The sequence below is a fragment of the Natator depressus genome, chromosome 13, assembly GCF_965152275.1.
Source record: "Natator depressus isolate rNatDep1 chromosome 13, rNatDep2.hap1, whole genome shotgun sequence".
In the NCBI taxonomy this organism is placed as follows: Eukaryota; Metazoa; Chordata; order Testudines; family Cheloniidae; genus Natator; species Natator depressus.
This window is the reverse complement of record NC_134246.1, coordinates 21,131,619-21,151,101: the sequence shown is the minus strand read 5'-3', so window position 1 is coordinate 21,151,101 and position 19,483 is coordinate 21,131,619. Positions and strand designations below refer to the sequence as shown.

Below are 19,483 nucleotides of genomic sequence, written 5' to 3'. Positions count from 1 at the left end.
TAAGCGAGGATCTCTGCAAAATAGATGCAGCAGTGGAAGTTTCCCTAAGGCAATAAACTAACCAGTTTATTTTAAAAATCGCCTGACCGTTTTTCTCCTGTTTCCGCTACTGGTATGGAAGTGGTAGTGCTACCCAAATCTGGATCTAAAACTGCCACCTACATTTCTACCTAGCTCCAGATTCTGGCCTCTTGCCCATCCGGAATCACTCTTATTCAGTTTTAGTATAAACACTTATTTCTCTCGGAGGAAGAAGTACATCTGTCTTAATCATCTGATAATTCATCTGTTTTGGCCCATTTTATTTTGTCTCCCTCCTCCACCTCCTAAAACTTCAAACTGCAAGAGAAAAATAGATTTCCTGTTTCCTCAGGATTCAAAAACTAAAAGTATTTTTAATCCATCCTTGCTGCTGTAATGTAGTGTATCTAAGTTCTCATGGTCTGAGTACCTGAATGTTTGTGTGTGAGGGGGAGGGGGGCGGGATTAAAGTGAAGTTTAAATTTTTGTGGTTTACTTGCGAGAGCAAATGATCCAAAAAGTGTGAAGTCTTTGGAGCTAAATTGGGTTATTTAACCTCCTGACCCACTTTTAGCAAGTTGGATCCCCCCCCCCCACAGACACCCTACCATCTTTGATTTGTGTGTTAGTTGTGTGGGAATCACACTCCATGTACATACACACTCCTTTTGTTATCAGTGCCTACTTACGAGGACAGCAGTCTAGCCACTTAAATGACTCTTAACTGTCTGTAGATCGAATTTTTATCTTAAAGCCATTAATTAGTTGGCTGCTTTGTTTACTCTGGTATTTAAATTTGTGGACAGAGTTGGTAGGTCCAGCCCTGATTTTGATCACTACAGTGAGGTCAGACCTGAAGCAATGGAGGACTGGAGAGAGAGATTTCAGTGCCAAATAGGGGTGAAGAAATTAACATTGTGGGTAGTGACTCTTCTGCTGCTTTTCATTTTCCTTGAGCTTGATAACAATCTGCAAAACAAGAAAGCTTGTCTTGTCAAATAAGCTATTGAGTGACCAGTTTCTCTCTCTCTTGCAGGCACATAAGCAGATGTTGTCACAGCTGGGTGGTGGATTGATGAGTTATAATCCTCTTGTCAACTGTGCTAGCTAAACTGTGACATACTAATATAATTATAGCCAGTAATAATTATATGGCTAGTACTCTGATGTGCATTAGCTTGTAGGGGCTGTAATCTGGTATGAAGTTGGTTCCAGTAAGAACGGTGCCTGTAGGCTAGGTCTAAAGTCACGGCTGCATCCTTTGTATCTGTCCCTGCAATGTTTGTAGTACGAACTGGGCATCAATATTGAATTCTAAAGGAGAGCGGCTCTCTCCTGTCTCCTTCGTGAAACAGCGTGATAATTGATAAGGTATCTGGTTTCTGCTTCCTTGAGACAATTCTGTCTGCAAGCTAACCACCTGCTCTTTGATCAGTTTGCATGGCTCATAAGTAAAGAGTGGTGTGTTAGTCTTTAGATGGGTGCTGTAAAAATCAGACACTAAATAGCACTCTAGAATGCTGGATATTTATTTGACTTTCATCTTGGTAAGTGACTGCAAAAAGTTAGGATAAGGTTGGAGTCTGTGACAAACCCCCTCCCCCATGAAATATTTACTAACAGCACCTCTATATCTGAGGATAGCTAAGCTCTGTAAAACATCTTTACAGAAGGCAACCCAATAGTTTAAACCCCTCTTCTGTTTTTACATGTAGGACCTGAAGCATGAGAGAAGAACACTTCCTTTTTTCCATTTGTTTCCTTTGTGCATTTGACAACACTTTGTGTGTAGTGGGCCTCAGCGTTTGGTCCTGATCCTGCAAGCTGCTTTGTGTAGGCAGACCCATAAGCAGACCTGTTTGGTGGTTCAGGACCTTAGTCAGTTTCCCTTGGCGTTTGATGTGGCTCTTTAACACAAGGACAAGAGTGAGAAAAGCATAGGAAATAGTGCACGTAAACCCAGAAAGACTAGTAGGGGGCTCAGGTACTGGGGTCAAACCGGAAACTACTTTTAACTTCTTTCCAAGTTGCTCAGGGCCCTTTTTAATTAAGTCCCACAACCTTATGTGAGGCGAGTAAATATTATCCCTATTTTGCAAGAGGAAACAGGGACTGAAACACACACAGTGACTTACGCAAGATCTGGTTTGTTTTACACAGATTCTTATACTGCCCTCGTCACCATATATATTAGCGCCTTCCGATAATGCATCGAGCATCATGACTAACTTGTACAATGAGTCTGTGACAGACCCAAGGGTTGTCCCAATCGCATGTGTTAGCCACTAGATCACAGTTTCTCCTCGCAGCTTATTGTGATTCTGTCTTGATGCCCAAAACACAGAGGTTTGAAACATTTAATATTGCCACAGGAGTCTTCAGTGGAGCTGCTTTTCCTGCAGGACCAAGGGAGGGCAAGCAGCGCCTGTTCCCGTTTTTTAGGCTAATGACTTATGAAAGGAGATGAGTCTCTGGAGGGCTGGAGCCCTGCGGCCTCTCCTCGCCAAAAGCGTTAGGGGCGTAAGTGAAATCTAAGCAACACGTTGGCTCTGTAACAGTGAGGGCAGCATGTTAAGATGTATTAGCACGATAAAGGGAGTTGGGCAATAGGTACATCCCCTGATCCCCTTCTCTGTCACATCCAACATAATCTGCTGCTCTTCACTTTCGAGGCCCTTCACGGCCTATCCCCACCGTACCTATCGTCTCTCGTTCCCTTTCGAGCTCGTGGTGCTTGGCCCACGCTGCCAGCCTCCAGTTACACTTGCAAATAGGCACCTCCGCACTTTCTCCTGTGCTGCCCCATGCACTTGGGAGGTGCTCCCCGTAAACGTTGCAGAGCTCCCTCATTATCCGCCCTCACATCCCTCCTCAAAAATCCCCTTTGCCGTGATGCCTACAAAGCTCTTTGGGCTGTTGGTGTGCTGAGACCCCTGCCTGTCATGCTGACCAGTATTGGCTCATCCTTTCCTCGTACCCCGCACCTGTCGGTATCCATATGTTGTCACTTATCTCACACTTAGACTGTGAGCTCTTTGGGGCAGGGACTGTCTTTTTTTTTTTTTCCCTCTCTCTGTGTTTGTACAGCACCTAGCACAGTGGGGTCCTGATCAATGACTGGGGCTCCTACTGCAATACAAATAATAAATGTTGGGGGTAAGGTTGGTTAATAGAGGTGAGGGAGGGTAGAGTTTAACTGCAACAGTTAGAGCTGATGGTGGGATGTGATTTCCCACTTCAGAGAGAAGACTAGAAAGGGAAGTGTTAGGCGGAAATAGACATGACAGGTTCCTGACTGAAAAGGGCTGAGTTGTTCAGTTCTGTGCATGCCACAAAGCTGCAGAGATAGTTCAGGCGGCTGAAGCAATTGTAAAAGAGAGCCAGATGACCTCTTGTTTCAATAGCATCTTCCATCTGGTGCATCACAGAAGGACTTACAGACTCTGCATGTCCGGGGATCGCTGGACTCGCCGCAGAAATGCAGCTTTCTCTGGGGTGGAATATGCCAGGCTTTCTGTAGTGCACAGTCACAGTGCTGGGGATCCTTACCTAATTTCACGCTGGAATTTGCAAAGGGGCCCAAGGGAGTTAGGTGCACATCTCCTGTTGACTTTAACACTATATTACATTTTTCCTTAACTGTGTCCAATGAATTTTTATTTTATTGCCTTGGTCCAGTAGACAGGTTTGTTTGCTTTAAGCAAGTAGGTAAAACAGTGAGGGACTGACTGTCTATGAGAATTCTTCCCCTTCTAATGACAATATGTTATCTAGAGTTTCAAGATCTAGAGTATGTTAAAGTTTCCAGGATTTTTCAGATTTTTGAGGCCCCAATCTTGCAAAGATGTAGGCACTTGATTAAACGCCTACACAGAAGTAATGCCATTGACTTTGAAGAGACTATTCATGTATGAATTTAAGCAGGGGCACAATAAGTCTTTGAAGGATTGGGGTCCAAGCTAGACCATTTGCTGTTCGATAACAAATTTCCTTCAGCTCCTTTGGGAAAGAAAGAATTTTTAATGGGTCATTCTAAAGTTAAGCGCCTAAATAAGAGTGGCTTGGTTTTTTCAGAGTGGCTAAGCACCTGCAGCTCCCATTGCATTCAGTGGCCTCTGAGATTCAGGGCACTTACATTTAGGCACCTAAATATGGAATTAGGTGCCTGAAATGTGGAAGGCCTTAATTCCTTTCCCTGTAGACGTTTGAGTTTGATAGGTAAAGCTGGGAAACCCCTCCCCACACACACTCTCCCAGGAACCAAGCTGGGGTGGATAACAGACAAATGACTTGTAGGAAAGTGGGGGCTCGTAACAGTGCTGGGAACTCAGCATGGATGGGAGTGGTGCAGATAGCACAGCTGTATTGTGCTTTTGCTCAGGTCCCATTCTCTCACACCAGGCTGCTGTGTAAGGCTTTCCAGGGATGGCTGCTTTGTAAGGTTTTCTAGGGGTGGCAGTTTTAGTGGCTTGCTCGTCTTTCCGGCTGGCTCAGCAGCTGACTTTGAGGCCATGACCTCCAGTTAGGAGCGGGCCTTGCACCTTTGGCTGAAGAAAGGTCCTGACCATTGGTGGTCATTCACAAATGTAGCACTCTTAGCTCTGGGGTCCTCCCCTGGTACCAGCTGGGTTACATTCTGCCTCCCCAAGCTTCTCTTGTAGTTGTTTGTGTCACTATTCCTGTTCTGCCCTGAGCTCTGAGTGTTGTGACACTCTCTTAGTTTTGTTCCACCGGAGAGGTGGCTGCATTTCCCTCCTGGTTGAAGTGCTCTTTTAGGGCCCAGTCCTGTGAGGCATTGAGCGTACTTATGGGTGCAGTGTGTTCTCAGTGTGTCACAAGAACGGGGCCTGAGTGTGCTTTCAGGTATTCTGAGGCGAATGGCGCTATGTGAACCTGAGCTAGCAGGCCAACACTCTTAAACGTAGTGCCTGGAGTTAGGCTCATAAATCCCTATTTAGTCATATATGTAAAAGTGGCCTGACTTTCAAAGGTGCTCAGCACTCTTACTCAGGTGCCTAAATGTAGTCTGGATTCGATTGCCACTTAACTGGAGACAGCTAACCCGTTTGTAAAGGCTGGAGTGGAGAACTCCGCATGTCTGTGGCTGACCCAAGGCTAAGAACGCACCACAGCCGCGGCTGCAGCCCGTCAGCACCCTCTTCCCCAAATTCCATCTGCTTGCCTCCACCATGGACAGACTGGACTTCCCCACATGCCACCTTTTGCACAGTCCTGTGAAACTACATACGGGAGGTTTGGGGAAGGGCATGCAGGGAGGCTGGAGTCCTGTGGGGGCAGAGTTAAGGCTACGGTGCTAATGGAGGGGTGGATGTCTGGATGGGGAGTAGAGGATACGTATTGCTGGTACCCAAAACTCTTCATTTCCTTGCTTTGTAGGTTTTGCGTTAGGTATATTACATAAAGAGCAACCTTAACTGACCCTCAGTTTTGGTGGTGTTAATTGCCCAGGTGTGGGCTTTGTTTAGTTAACCTCTCCGACAAAGAAACAGTTTCTTTCAGGCAGAAAAGGATTTTCAACCAGCTGGGCTCTGAGGAAGAATCTTTTCTGTGTGGGAGGAGCCATTGCTGATCCTGCTGTTAACCGTTCAGTTAGCTCCAGAGCTCTGCCCCTCTTGATGAAGGTCAGAATCCACTGACAGGAGCTGGATCAAACTTCTCAAACAAAAAACCTTTTAATTTGCAAAATGGTGGCTCCCCTTTCCAAAAATGAGAGATTCTGCAAACAGGCCATTTATCAATAAATATTTTTTTCAGCTAAAATAACTCAGCTAGCTCTAGTCATTACCAAACACTGCGTTCTCGATGAGCGACTTCACACAAGATCCTGGTAATTATGAAATTGTTCATTCAATCCAGGACAAACTCCTCCACAGCCTCTCGGAGATCATGGTCTTTGATATATCAGCCCTTGATACTTCCTAATAGAGCTGGTCATAAAAAAAATGGTTGTCAGCCCATTGTGGTGTATAAGGCTGTCTGTTATGATGAAGAAGAACTCTTACTTCTTCATTCTTTGTGTTAATCAATGCAGACCCCACAGTACTCCCACCAAGTGCATGTTTTTAGCTAGCTGCCATTTGTAACTTTTTAATCTGTAGGGGCTCAAAAATCATAACTTGGAATGTGAAACTTTAATTTTTTTGGCCATTTTTTAATCAATGAGTTTGTCGTGAAACTCCTTGGAAAATTCAAGGTTTGTTCCGAGATTCAGCTGAATTTGGAGCAGATACATTTATTTTTCTGTAAAAGAAACGGGATGATCTCCTGCTTTAAGTGTAATGAGACCCAAGTGGGTCATATCAGTTTGGGGAGGATCAGTGTCATAGTCTGAGCCCCAGCTGTGTGCAAAACATTACAAGAACTATATATATATTTTTGAAATAATGTGACTTTTAGGGGGCCTGTATCTCAGGAGCCCCTTGCTCAAACAAATCCAGATTTAGACCACTAACCCTACCTTGGATCCCCATGAGGAATAGCAATTTTTGAGACAGTCTGAGAAAGAATGTGGATTTCAGAGCACTGTTAAACAGCGAGTCTTGGTATTAACCTTGCCCACTGTAAACAGAACCCAGCCTCAACTATTGCATCACAATGGCTCCTCCAGAGTGAGAAATATAAACCATCTCCCTTCTCTGTACAAAGAAAAGGAGTACTTGTGGCACCTTAGAGACTAACCAATTTATTAAATTGGTTAGTCTCTAAGGTGCCACAAGTACTCCTTTTCTTTTTGCGAATACAGACTAACACGGCTGTTACTCTGAAACTTCTCTGTACAGATACTCCACTTTGCTGTTTGTGCAACATGTATCTTATCCCATGTGGTTCATGAAGCTGCTACCAGCTATTTGTCAAGGTGGGAAAGGTGACAAGGTGCTGCTTTGTGGTGGGTAATGAAGCCTCACAAAAAAAAGTTTTTTTTTTGTTTTTTTTTTTTGGTGGCGGGAGGTTCTGCCTGTCTTTTTACCTTAAGTGTCGAGTGTAAATGATCTGGTCACCCCTGGTTTTGCTGGAGGTCTCTGATGTTATTATTTGAAGGGTTGAGAGGGGTATTTCCATCTTTACCGAACAGACCTTTTCTCCTTACTGCTTAGTGAGGTGTTTGTGTTTAAATGTGGGTGAGCAAAGAACTCTCGTCTCCTCAAAAGAAAAAAACAACAACATGGAAACGGTCTGATTAAAAGCTACTTCCCCTCTCAGTCAGATTCCGCTTGCTTGTCTGCTGTGTCCTCATCCTGCTACTTTTTCTTGTCCTCCATCGAGTCTTTCGGAGGAACAGGCTAGACAAGACTTGTTTTCGAAAAGCCCTTCAAAAACAACCTCCCTCCCGTCCATCTTTCAGGCCTTCTCTAGATACCCTAGAGAGGCCAAGAAGGGACGCAGGCTTTCCTCCTGCGGGTTGCCTTTCAGGGAAGAGAGAGACCTGTGTTACGTGTGCGACCAGCACCGTTGCTCTGCCCACTGCATGCCGGTTCTGTTGGTCTCGTCACTTTCTCCTCCTCCTCCCTGGCTCCTGGGGGATTGAGTTGTAAAGCGCCAGTTTTAATTTCTAAGCCCTGCTGACTGAGAAGGGTTGCAGTGGGCCCCGTGCGGCGGGGATCAAAGTCTTATTAGCTGTGGGGTTGCTGTCACTTTACTTCCAGTTTTCCAGGGCTGATGCAAATAAGATTTATGTTTGTTCGACTCTGCCGTGTGGAAACTTGCAGTCTTGCCTGTCAGATACGTGAACGTGGTAGTAAATGTAGCCTGAATGAACTGGGTTTGAAATGCTGGCCTGCCTCTCTCTCTCTTTTGCATTGATTGTTTTCGTAGCTTATGTCTCGGTCGGGAGTTTTGCAGTAGGTTTAGTTTTTACAGCCTTAAACAGTCTTGGATCCCTGCACCAGTCATCTGAGTCACTGTGTGACCTCTTCACTGCTTTGTGCCTTAGCTTCTTCATCTGTAGAATGGGAACAGTAACTCTCTATCTGTGCCAACAGACTGGCGTGGTTACCAAATAACTCTGAAGTGCTTTGAGAACCTCAGGGCGAAGGACAGAGTATTACTAATGCCATGTGCCTCGTGGTATTCTTCCTTATATTACTTAACCCTCCCCAAAGGCGGATAAAAAAGCCTCATTGGTATTTTTCAGATGGGAGATGGACGTAGTGAGGAGTGACTTGTCCTCCTCAAGTCTGTGGCAGAGATCAGACTGGAACCCAGAGTACTGAATATGATAGAAAAAAGTGGCCTGTTCTCAAAGCTGCATGGAACTAATGGAATCTCCAAAATTCTAGGAACAGGAGTTTTGCGGTTGAGGGGAAGAGAGAGGGTTCTTGGGACTCCACAGAAGTATTCCAGTTTATGCCGATTGCTGCAGCGCATTCCTTGCCCTGGGTGAAACAGATGATATGACAGTTTTACAGAATGAAACGCACCATTGGGCAGGGAGACTTGGTGGGGTGGAGGGGAAATCCTTTATGCGGCTGCTGTATCCTTTGGGGTCTCCTGGAGTCGCCAGTAAGAGAGAGACTGAATCTTTTCTCTACACCAGAAAGAAACTATATCAAACAACATAAAATGGAATTAAAAAAAATAAATCTCTGCTTTGGCCGCATATGGGTTTTGTTCTCAGCTGTGCTACTTTGTGCTACAGTCGTGTCTGTCCATGCTAAGCAGGATCTGGATAGGTTAGTGCCTGCTAATTCGCAACTTGGAGTAAGTAGCCCTCTTCTCTCCGATCCACAGCCCCAGCACCAGACTGGTGTGACATTGTTGTCACAGGTGCCATCTTTCAGCTGAGATGTAAAACCTGAGGTCCTGACCACTTGTGGTTGTTAAAGATCCCATTGGCAGAGCAGGTATGTTCTGGCCAAACTCCAGGTTGGCAGTTAATGTCCTGGACATCGATGGTTTCCTGTGGATGCGCTCATGGAATTTCCATTGGCATTCTTCTTTCTCTCCGTTTGCTTAGGGGTGCTGTGTGCCATTGAACAGGTGCTATGTTTTTCCCCTCCTCTCCAAGCCACTCTGTGTGCTCCTGGCGCCCGTTAGCTAGCAGCACTGAGATCACGAGCTGCATGGCGATTGCTAGCGGCCACGTGGGATTTTTTTCAAAGCACGCTGAAAACATTGTTAGCAGCCTGGGTTGCAGATGATCGATGTGAGCATGTAACTGGATCTCTCTGTGGCAAAGCAAGACATCACTTAGGCTAAAACTGGGGCATTAGAAATCCTGGTGCCTGTATCATCCGGTCCATAAAACATTGCTGAAGGGAGCCAGGAAACCTGCCTGCCAGATGAATAATCTGATGATACGTGGCTATTGCCATTCCCCAATCTGTGTGGTAACAAGCTCAGGATGCAGTGAAGCCCGTCAGTCAAAGGGAGCATCACAAACCATCTCCTTGCAGAAGTCTGGATTTAATTACAGGTCAAATAAAGCTGCACTGGAGACCCTGGGGATGCAATAAAGCGCTCACGTGGGACAGTGGGGTTGCCTGTAGGACATAGGCTTAGTGCACTTGTCACACTAAGTTTTCACATCTTAGCTCTTTAGAAAATAAGGCAGGACCTGTTGCAAAGGTCAAACTGGGGGGAGACCCATGGGAGCCTGTCACGTCTGTTGGAGAAGGTGTCTGGCTCTCATTTTGCTGCAGCAGAAAGCACCCGCATGTAAATGAGTTGACCAAACCCTGTTGTCAAACCGAAGGGAAGCAGCATCCTGAGACTGTGTCTTGTTGGGGGGAGGATTTTTCCAAAGGACCCATGAAATTCAGGAGTACAAGTCCTATTGGAAGTCAGCGGGGCTCGTGCTCCTCAATCCTTTCAGTGCTTTTGAACATCTCTCCCTAAAACAAGCTTGGAACATTTAAGGGGAAGCTTTTGTTTATTAAGTAAAAACCTGATCATGCCAGTGTGTGTGTCGAGCGTTCGTGACATTCTGGAGGAGGACAGGGAAAAAGAGAATGTGTTGGGGGGGCGAGGAGGAGAAGTCGCACATGCACAGACTCTCACGCAGCATGATTTGTACTGGCAAATGAAAAATGCTCTCAGAACCCTGGGGTCATCTAAGACCTCCACGCAGATGTGCATGGGTCAATCTTATTAGCACATCTCTCTGTGTTTGGGATGTCTGTTATCACTTTCTCAACCTTTTGGCTAGGATCACGTGTAGTACCAGTTTAATATCTAAAACATCCTTTATCTCGTGTCTGTGTCCTGCATTGCATGCAAGTGAAGGCGAAGATCTCATAGTTTCCTCTGTTGCTTCTCTGATTCTGTTCCATGAACATGTTGCCCACAGATGAATTGGCAAGTGGAGCAGGAGCGCTGCTGTGCTGACTAGCTATGCAAAGGATAGAGGCCTCTGAGAGAGGTGCAGGGGGATTGGCCATTCTGAAAAAAAGTTTAAGTAGGGCTGGTCAATAATTTTCGATCCAAACTTTTTTTTGATGGAAAATTGGGTTTTTGATTAAATGAATTTTTCCGGGACAAGCATTTGTTTCTGCAGAAAGCTTCAAGATTTTGTTGCAAATGTTGTCTTTAGGGTGTCACCAAAAATTAGCAACTTTCTGCAAGGGAAAAAAACATTTTCTGGCCCTCTCTAAGTGGGAACTCAGTCTTCCTTGCATTCATTATTTGTGTAGCTGGGGTGCCGGTGACTGAACTGCATCAGGATGTGTTTTCTCTCTCTCCTTCTGTCCCTCGAAGTGGCTCTAGAGATCTGGAGTGCCAACTTTGCAACATTTTGTCCTGCTATTGCACATGCAGTGCGTCAAAATAGGGGCGTTCCATTGGCAGAATTCCAGAGGAACGAACTGATCAGTCCACGGTGCGAGGTGGCTTTGCAGAGAGAGATCCGCTCCTGAAAAAGTCCGAGGGTCAGATTCTCGGCTGATGTAAACTGGCACAGCTCTGCCAAAGTCAACATAGCTGTGCAAAAATATATGGGCCGTTGTCTTAATAAACAGTCTTATTTGTGAAAAGGAAAAGTCCACAGTGGATATAAATTGCTTCTCAGCCTCCATATCTGGTAAATGTGTGGTTGGCAGACCTTCAGAGAAGACATGGATGAGTCTTTCAAGTGAACCGAGATTTGTGTAGAACTTCCCCATATCGAAACAGGCCCTAGTTTTTCTCTAGCTCAGTGATGAGGTTTTTGTGGGTGCAGTTATCACTTCATTAAATGAAATCCCCCCCAACGTGCTTGGCACATAACGGGTAAAAAGACACGCCTCTCTGCTCCACAGAGTTTATTGTCCAAGCCTGCAACTGGGTTTGTGCAGCCAGAACGTTGTGTTCAGATAGAGCTGGCTGGCAAAACTGAGGCCTCGGTGAACAACATTTCCCCGGAGAAGTGGGGGCAGGAAATGGCTTAAATGTGGTTTGCTGATACCTCCCCCACCACTGCACACCAGACACGCTTCTGTTTAATAATAGGTTCAGTTTTTTAAAGTGATTTTTGGTGCTGTGTGGACACTTGGGGGAACCCTCGTTAATCAAGGCTCTGCCAGTGCCTCTGAGTCTCACCCCACAGCTGTCTGGACTGTCCCTCACACACAGGCACAGAGGTCTAGTTATCCGCAGAACGTACAAACACTGCCTCCTCGGTGGGCAGAGCCTCCCCAAACACGTCACCCCCATGTCCCCATCCCTCTTCTGGCTCCCAGCCCGCTGCTGTTCCAGTTTAAGGCCTTGGTCCTGAGCTTCAAAGCCATCAGCAGGGCGAGGAACCAGTTGTGTTTGTGACCGTGTCTCCATCCACCATCCGCTGCAACAGCTGTGCTTCTCTTGGGCAGTCTAGCACACACTGCCTGGGGTGGGAGCACAAGGAAGATGCAGATAAAGTGTTCTTAGGCAAGGAGAGTCTGTTGTGGGAGGAGCACAACCTGCCATTGCACTTGGGTCCTGACCTGCTGCAGCCCCATTTATAATCCAGTACCGCCCTGTTCCCAGCTCTGTCAGTGGCCTCTGCAGTCCTGACCTGCATCATCCCTTATAGTCCAGTCCTGGGCCTGTGCTAAGAATACCAGTTGTGCTAGAATCTGTGGTGACTTCTGTGCCCTGCCTCTGTGTCCACGAGGGGCTCGGTTTAGAGATGCGTCTTCAGTTGTGGTCTGAACAGGGTTTGAGCTGTGGCTGTCAGAGGCTGGAAAGAGGTAACTTGGGTCCTGTTTGCAGGGATTTGAGGGAGAAACCGCTTAGCACTCTGTTTCAGGAGAGCATCTGTTTGTGTAAGGGCAGAAAGGAACCAACTACAGCAAAAGTCTGCTTTGGCTTAAAAATAGAAGCTGACCAGTCCGGCTGTACCATAATCTCCTTGGCCTAAATTAAAGGGCACAGTTAGTTGCATCTTAAAGTGGACCCTTCAGATTCGTGGTCGCTTCAGTTCCATTAAAGGAAATCAATATTCTCCCACTGGGAGGGATAAAATGTTAAACACCCAGCTGTGTCACATACCTCCCCCTCTTCATGTCCAAACTGTGCAGAGACCAAGCTGTCTTCATCAGTCCCCTTCCCTGGTCTCTGCTCGTCAACACGTCTTGATTTCCAAGCTGATGCTGGCAGGTTTGGTTCCTGTTAAAGGCTATTTAATTTCCCTGCACTTCTCCTCCCTGAAAGGATTTCTCTTGGTCTGGGATTGGCAAGACATCAAGGCAGATTGCTGGGTCACTCTGATCTCAGTGGGGAGATACTGGTTAGAGGCTGTTGTTTGAGTGGCTTTTTCCTGTTTACATGCTGGGTGAGGTGCCGGGTGATGATCAAAAGCCATGCGTGTGGTTGTCATGTTCTTCCTCTTCCCCCACTTCTGTGCCCTTGTCCTTTGTTTTCCTTAGGCAATATCTAGTATCAGTTTATCAGTGAATCTTAAAATCTCGGCATTTACTAGGTCACTTGTTTGTGTTGTATCTACTTATATTTGTTCCTCTCCTGTTTCGTACTGTTGCTCTGTTTCTGAGCTGGCCTCCGCCTTGGTCTATGACCTTGAGCAAGTCATGCAATTTTCTCTGTGCCTGATTCCCCCCTTTAAAATGGACAGGACGTTACTACCGCACGAGGATGAGGGGAGGCTTTGTTTGGGAGGTGCTAGGGCACTACCTCAGGACAGGTGCCATGGTATCTAGGAGAAGCTTCAGTTACTTCAAGGATGTAATGGATCAAAGGTTCACATTCTGCCCTCGGATCTTAGTGGCTGCCACGCTTGTGCGTCTGAGGGCAGAACTCGCCTCTAAATTGTTTTTGCAGCCAATATCTGTTTCACAGGCTTGCTCTAAAGTCTCAGCATCGTTCATTGTATTGATTCTCATGCCTGTGTAGGCTAGATCGGTGGTTCTCAAACCTTGTCCACCTGCAACTTAGAAAACACCCTGGGTTCTTATTGTAACCCACCCCAATTTCACAACCCTCTGTGTCGAGCAAGGATTGGGGTTTTGATAAGGAAGTATGACACTGCTGGTGGTTTTGGAGGGTGAGATGTTGGCTGGAGTGTTAAGGGGAGCGTAGCACCCACAAACGCCTCCCTGCCTAGCACGTGGCTCTGGGGACAGTGCCACATTGAGGGGCTGCTCCGCCTTTTGGAGCGCCGCTTCCCTTCCCTTTGACTACAACTGAGCATCGTGCTGGCCGAGGGTGCGGGGAGGTGGGGGATCAGGGCAGAGGGTGGGGGTGAGGCGGTATCAGGCAAGAGAGAGAGCAAGAGTGAGGGGACAAACCCAGAAGCTCCTGTTGGTGCGACCTGGCAGTATGAGAAGCCCTGGTCGCAGGGGCAGGGGCTGGGAGTCGGGACCCTGACTTGCTGCATGACCTGGCCAAGTCACACAGAGGGGCCTGGCGAGCTCAAAATCCAGTTGGTCTCAAAACAAGAATTTAAAAGTAGTTTCAGGCCCTACACCTGTCCCTGAGCCGCTTCTGATCCCAAAGCGTCAGTAGTGTTGGAGTTTGCTCAGTTGCTGTCCATGGCTTGGCAAGATGCCCGTTAAGTGTCAGAATTTATTCCTGTTCTTTACTTACTGTCCTTTCCCCTGCTCATTAGGCTGTTTTTCCTTTCCTGACTTCTCCTCGCTTTTCTTCCTTATCACTGATCGTCTTCCTGCATCATGTTCAACGTCTTGACCTGCCTCTCCCCCTGCAGTACCTGCTCTGGGGACAGACGGATTCATTCTCCCGGGCTATCAAGTCACCATCTCTCTCTTCACTAAATTAATCCCTCCACCCAAAAAAACCCAAAACAAAACGATGAACCAAAATCCTATCCGAGCTGCTTTTAAAGGCACTGATGCCTGGAGCTGCTGTCATGACTTCCTAATTAGTATCACCATGGTCCCAGCGTTGATGCCTCTCCCACGCCTTCGACCAGCCCCAGAGTATTTCCGCAGAGGCGTAGCTGGCATGCTCCCGATGTCTCTTCTCCCAGTTGTTGAATGGTACAGCCCCATCCCCATCCCGTTAATGCCAAGTGCTGTGTTGCTAGTGGACCGCGGGCCTCTAGCTGTGTGGAGGTGTTACTGTCTGCAATCTGGTTTCCTGGGCTCTGGAGAGAGCGGTGCCGCTCCTTGGTGTCAGTTCCTGGAATCAAACCTGGTGCTTCGGTTTCTTTTCCCTCCTCACCCCGCTGCCCCTCAGTCCCAACCCCCTTGGATGCTGAGATGAAGAGCTGCATCAGAGTCACTCTATTGATCAGTCTTTGTCCTCTGCAGGACCTTTCCGATCTTGTTACCGTCGCACCATCTGCTCTGGAGAATAACACAGGGCTGCTGGAAGGGTGGCGAGATTGTGGTACTCGCAAATCCTTGGCTGCTGCTTTCCCTCGGTTTTATTTTTTTCCCTCTAAAATGATGACCTTCCTGGGAAAGGAGGCGGGGAGGGGGTCGAGGGTGAAGGCTTCAAGTACAGCGCGGAAGAGCTCACCTTGGGCCGCTCGCCGACCCTTCCAGCAGCCCCAGGACTTCTGCCGGATCCCACTTCCATTTAAGTTAGGGAAAGTTTTCGCTGCTGACATGAGTGGCAGCAGGATCAAGCCCGTGCTGCTCATTTATGGTGCCAGATGGACAGTCCCAGAGGACTGAAGTGCTCTGTGCAGCCACAGGATGGCAGGTACCAGTGCAGGCCTCCCTGCTTTGCCTTAAACCTGGTCCGGGGGGACTGTCTCCAGGTCCACGTCGGCTCTGGCAAAATTTAGCCCCATCATTCACAATTGGGGCAGTTCCTCTAGTAGCGGGAGTGATGAATGCTGTAGCATACACGGGGCTCTTGTCTGGTGCTTTTACCACTTCGTTGCCCAACCGTGCAAGTCTAGCTGCCAGGGTGGTCAAAATGCCGCCGCCCTCTCTACACTGCAGCTTCCACCGTTGCTGACCCCAGGAGAGCTGCACTAGGGGAGAACGACGATGTGTTTCCCCTAGTGTCGCCAGAGCCTAGAAATGACCGGGCTAATCAGTTCCCGGGTCTCTGCTGAGCTGGGTGAAAGCTGTATCAATGTTCAGTGAGAATTCACTCACTTCTATACTATTTATTTACTTAGGAAGCTTTAACAGCTTTACAAATCCTTGCCATGTAAATATCAGAAACAAAACAGTAACCATAAGGGGCATGCATGGGGTTGGGTGCGGGGGAGCGCAAGCAGGGGCATCCCGCAATAATTGGCAGGGGCACAGAGCTCCTCTGCTTCCCTGGGGCCGTGGCAGGGGCACAGAACATGCCCCTCCAAAAGCAGTCAAATTTAAATTCCTGCGCACACCCCTGGTCGCCATTACAACAGGGAGCTTTTGTGCAAAGAGACCTTACACAGGAATATTGTCAGCACGTCTCTCTGTGTATCAGGGTGTCACCATATTGCACCTATGTTGTTTCTAGTGATTTTATGAAATTGAGTGAAAGCTCTGATTACATGTGTTTAACAGACCAGGCACATCTCTTAAATGTTTTTATTAAAAAAACAAAACATGCAGGTGTGCTGGGTTATTTTATTTTTTTGCAAGGATTCACTCACTTTTTTTAAGCACTGCCACTTTGTCTATGTTTATCCCCCCTCTCATGTTCACTCGCCATGAATTTTCTGGCGGGAGCATTTGTGGAGACAGCAAACCTTAAGCGAGCACTGAAGAGTGTTTGTAGGAGAACAAATTTCAAACACCTCCTTGCCCCAGAAACCTCCCCTTGTACCAGCTCATCCAATCGGGGAATGGAACCATAGCATGTGCCTTATTAAGAAGAGCTTGAGTTTCCTGTATGGAGTATTCATGATGACATGCCTCCAAACAAGACTGAGAACTAGTCAGAGAGTAACTTCAAGTAAACACATTAGAGGAAAAACCATCAGATGAACAGGAAAATTCCTTGAATAAATTATTTGCTACAAACTACCTATAGTTCTACTGCTAAGTCTGCCAATTGGCCTCACTCCTGGTGGTGGGTTTCGTGGAAAGTCTCAACTCTCTCTCATGCCACGTGCACGTATATATATACCTATATATATTCCATTTAAATGTAATATTTCCTGTAGTCCTTATACAGCATTTTACATCTTCAAAGTGCTTTAACCCTTCTAGCTTCCCCTTGAGGCAGGTAAACGAGTATTGTCCCAAATGGGGAGACTGAGTCAGGGAAGTGAAGTCAAGTGCTTAAGGACACCAAGTTTTGGTAGAGGAGCTGGGCTTATGACTCGGAAGTCCTGGCTCCTAGTCCTGGTGTCTAGTGCAGCTGTACAAAACAAACTCCAGCCTCTTACAATCTAGGACCCAGGCCCTGCTTGCTTGCTTTTTTAAACAAGGGTTTTAGGGCACTTCCTGGTTTGATGCTTTTTTGTGGTGTTTTTATATTCCACTAGCACTGAAATGCCCTAGCAAAGACTGAAGGTATATCATGCTCGGTGCTGAGAGACAGTCCCCACCTCAAAGAGCTTACATTGTAAAGTAGGCAGGACAGATGGAGATGGGGAGGGGCAGCAGAGGCACCGGGAGGGGATAGTCACCCAGCACGTCAGCGGCAGAGCTAGGACTTAGAGCCCAGGTCCCCTGACTCCCAGGCCGGTGCCATTATCACTAGCTCATGCTGTCTCCCAGCCACTTGGCCCTACTCTCCGAGTCCAGCCGGAAGAGCTACAAAAGCTAGGTATCAGAGTAACAGCCGTGTTAGTCTGTATTCATAAATAGAAAAAAGAAAAGGAGTACTTGTGGCACCTTAGAGACTAATCAGTTTATTTGAGCATGAGCTTTCGTGAGCTACAGCTCACTTCATCGGATGCATAGCATATCGTGGAAACTGCAGAAGACATTATATACACACAGAGACCATGAAACAAAACTTCCTCCCACCCCACTCGCCTGCTGGTAACAGCTTATCTAAAGCGATCATCAAGGAGGGCCATTTCCAGCACAAATCCAGGTTTTCTCACCCTTCCCCCCCCCCCTCCTCCCCACACACATACAAACTCACTCTGGGCTATTACCAGCAGGAGAGTGAGTTTGTATGTGTGTGGGGGGGGGCGGGGGGGGAAGGGTAAGAAAACCTGGATTTGTGCTGGAAATGGCCCTCCTTGATGATCGCTTTAGATAAGCTGTTACCAGCAGGCGAGTGGGGTGGGAGGAAGTTTTGTTTCATGGTCTCTGTGTGTATATAATGTCTTCTGCAGTTTCCACGATATGCTATGCATCCGATGAAGTGAGCTGTAGCTCACGAAAGCTCATGCTCAAATAAACTGGTTAGTCTCTAAGGTGCCACAAGTCCTCCTTTTCTTTTTTCTATAAAAGCTAGGTAGTAGATACTACCACTGGAGGGGGGGGGGTTCTCCCATCGTTGTAGTTCATCCACTTCCCCAGGAGGCAGCAGCTAGGTCGATGGAAGAATTCTTCCAATGACCTAGTGCTGTCTACGTGCGGAAATAGGTCAGCTTAACTACGCTGCTCAGGGGTGTGAATTATTCACGCCCTTGAGCGATGTGCTTATGCTCTCCTAATTTCCTAGTGTCAACCTGGTCACAGTCTTGGCCTTTTGACCCTGAGACAAGTGTGACGGAAACGCCCAGCTCTCTTCAGAGTAGCTGCCTGTGTGTACAGTCCCTGTCCCTTTACTTCCTTTGCTTCGGGCTTCACGTGGGCTTAATGAAAGCTTGTCATCATTCAGGTTCTTGGGTCACCTAGTCGCTCAGAGGTAGCCTGATAAGGGTTTGCCTATTAGCCCTGCAGAAAGGCAGGTTATTTGGAAAGGAATTTTGTAAATTTCTCTGTAGGAAAGGAGTGATCGCTGAGGAGGTTCTCTGCCTCCTACCCTCTCCTGGGTCCATGGCACACGCATGCTGATCCAAGCCAGTTCATGGGTGGGGGGGATGCATGGAATTGGACGATCTCCTCTCTCCCGAGCCTCCTGTGAACAGTTCTCTCCCCTTGTACCATGTTATAAACTGGAATGAAAAAGGATCCTCCGCTCTGAGGAGCTGAGTCATGTGGTTTGCAATCGGTAGTCAGCCCCTCCAGAAAAAAATCCCTCCTCCGTCCCTTTCCTGAGCTGCATAGCTAACTGGGAACGCTGTCTCTAGGGCTGGACATGCACTGGGTGAATGCTCTAGGGCTGGACGTGCACGGGGCACGGGGAGTCAGGGCGAAAGGAGAGGAAGACCCTTTTCTGAGCACCCTCTCCTCCCACTTGAAGCCTTCTCTAAATGCCTGTTGCGTGTGACAGCTGGCTTCGGTTAGCAGGGATCATAAACTGTTTGTCTGTCCTTGCATCACGTGTTTCACTTTGTTTGACAATGATTTGTGCAGGTGGTGGTGGGGGGACCGAGTGCTGGAGCGTACAAGACACAGAGCACATGAGCCAGAGATGAAGCTGAGGCAGCAACATCTCGAGATTAAGGCAGGAAATAGCAGTACCCACAGCAAAGCCACACGGAGCACCTTCTGCGCTTACGGCACGGGGGAGCGTACCCCACGTGCTGCCTACATTGCTCTTCTCACAGCTGGCCTGCACCACACTTGACAGGGGTTGGGAACAAAGGGCTGGTTCCCAGGTACAGTGTTTCTGCTAGAGGGACGCTGCCATTGCCTGGATATGCAAAATATCGTAGGAGCCTAAAAGTAAAGACCCTGCCCCGTAGACGTCTTTTGTTCTGTACTGCCTGGCAGATATTTATTAGCAAGGGACTCAAGCCTTTGTGTTCAGATCTAGATCCAGACTGGGACATTCCCAGAGTTCAGGGTGAGTGGGGAACTCTGGTGTTCCAGGTTGGTCCCATCTCGAGTATCTTATGATATTTGCATAGCACCTTCCATCCCAAAGGCATATACCTGCACACACTATGTATGTGTCCACTTCTGGGGTGGGGCTAAGAGGACTATAACAACCATCTAACTGCACACGTCAACCAAATACACTAGCTTAGAGCAAACGCTGATTTGTTTTCTGATGACTCCATTAATAGAACTCCTACTGGGTACAAATCTGCCAGCCTTATTCATGTTGTGAA

General features: G+C 47.4%; 1 protein-coding gene across 5 annotated transcripts in view; it reads left to right on the top strand.

Moving 5' to 3' along the window:
* Positions 1-19,483, top strand: part of PLCG1 (phospholipase C gamma 1) — a 95,369-nt gene that overhangs the window by 1,434 nt on the left and 74,452 nt on the right. The window lies entirely within an intron of this gene.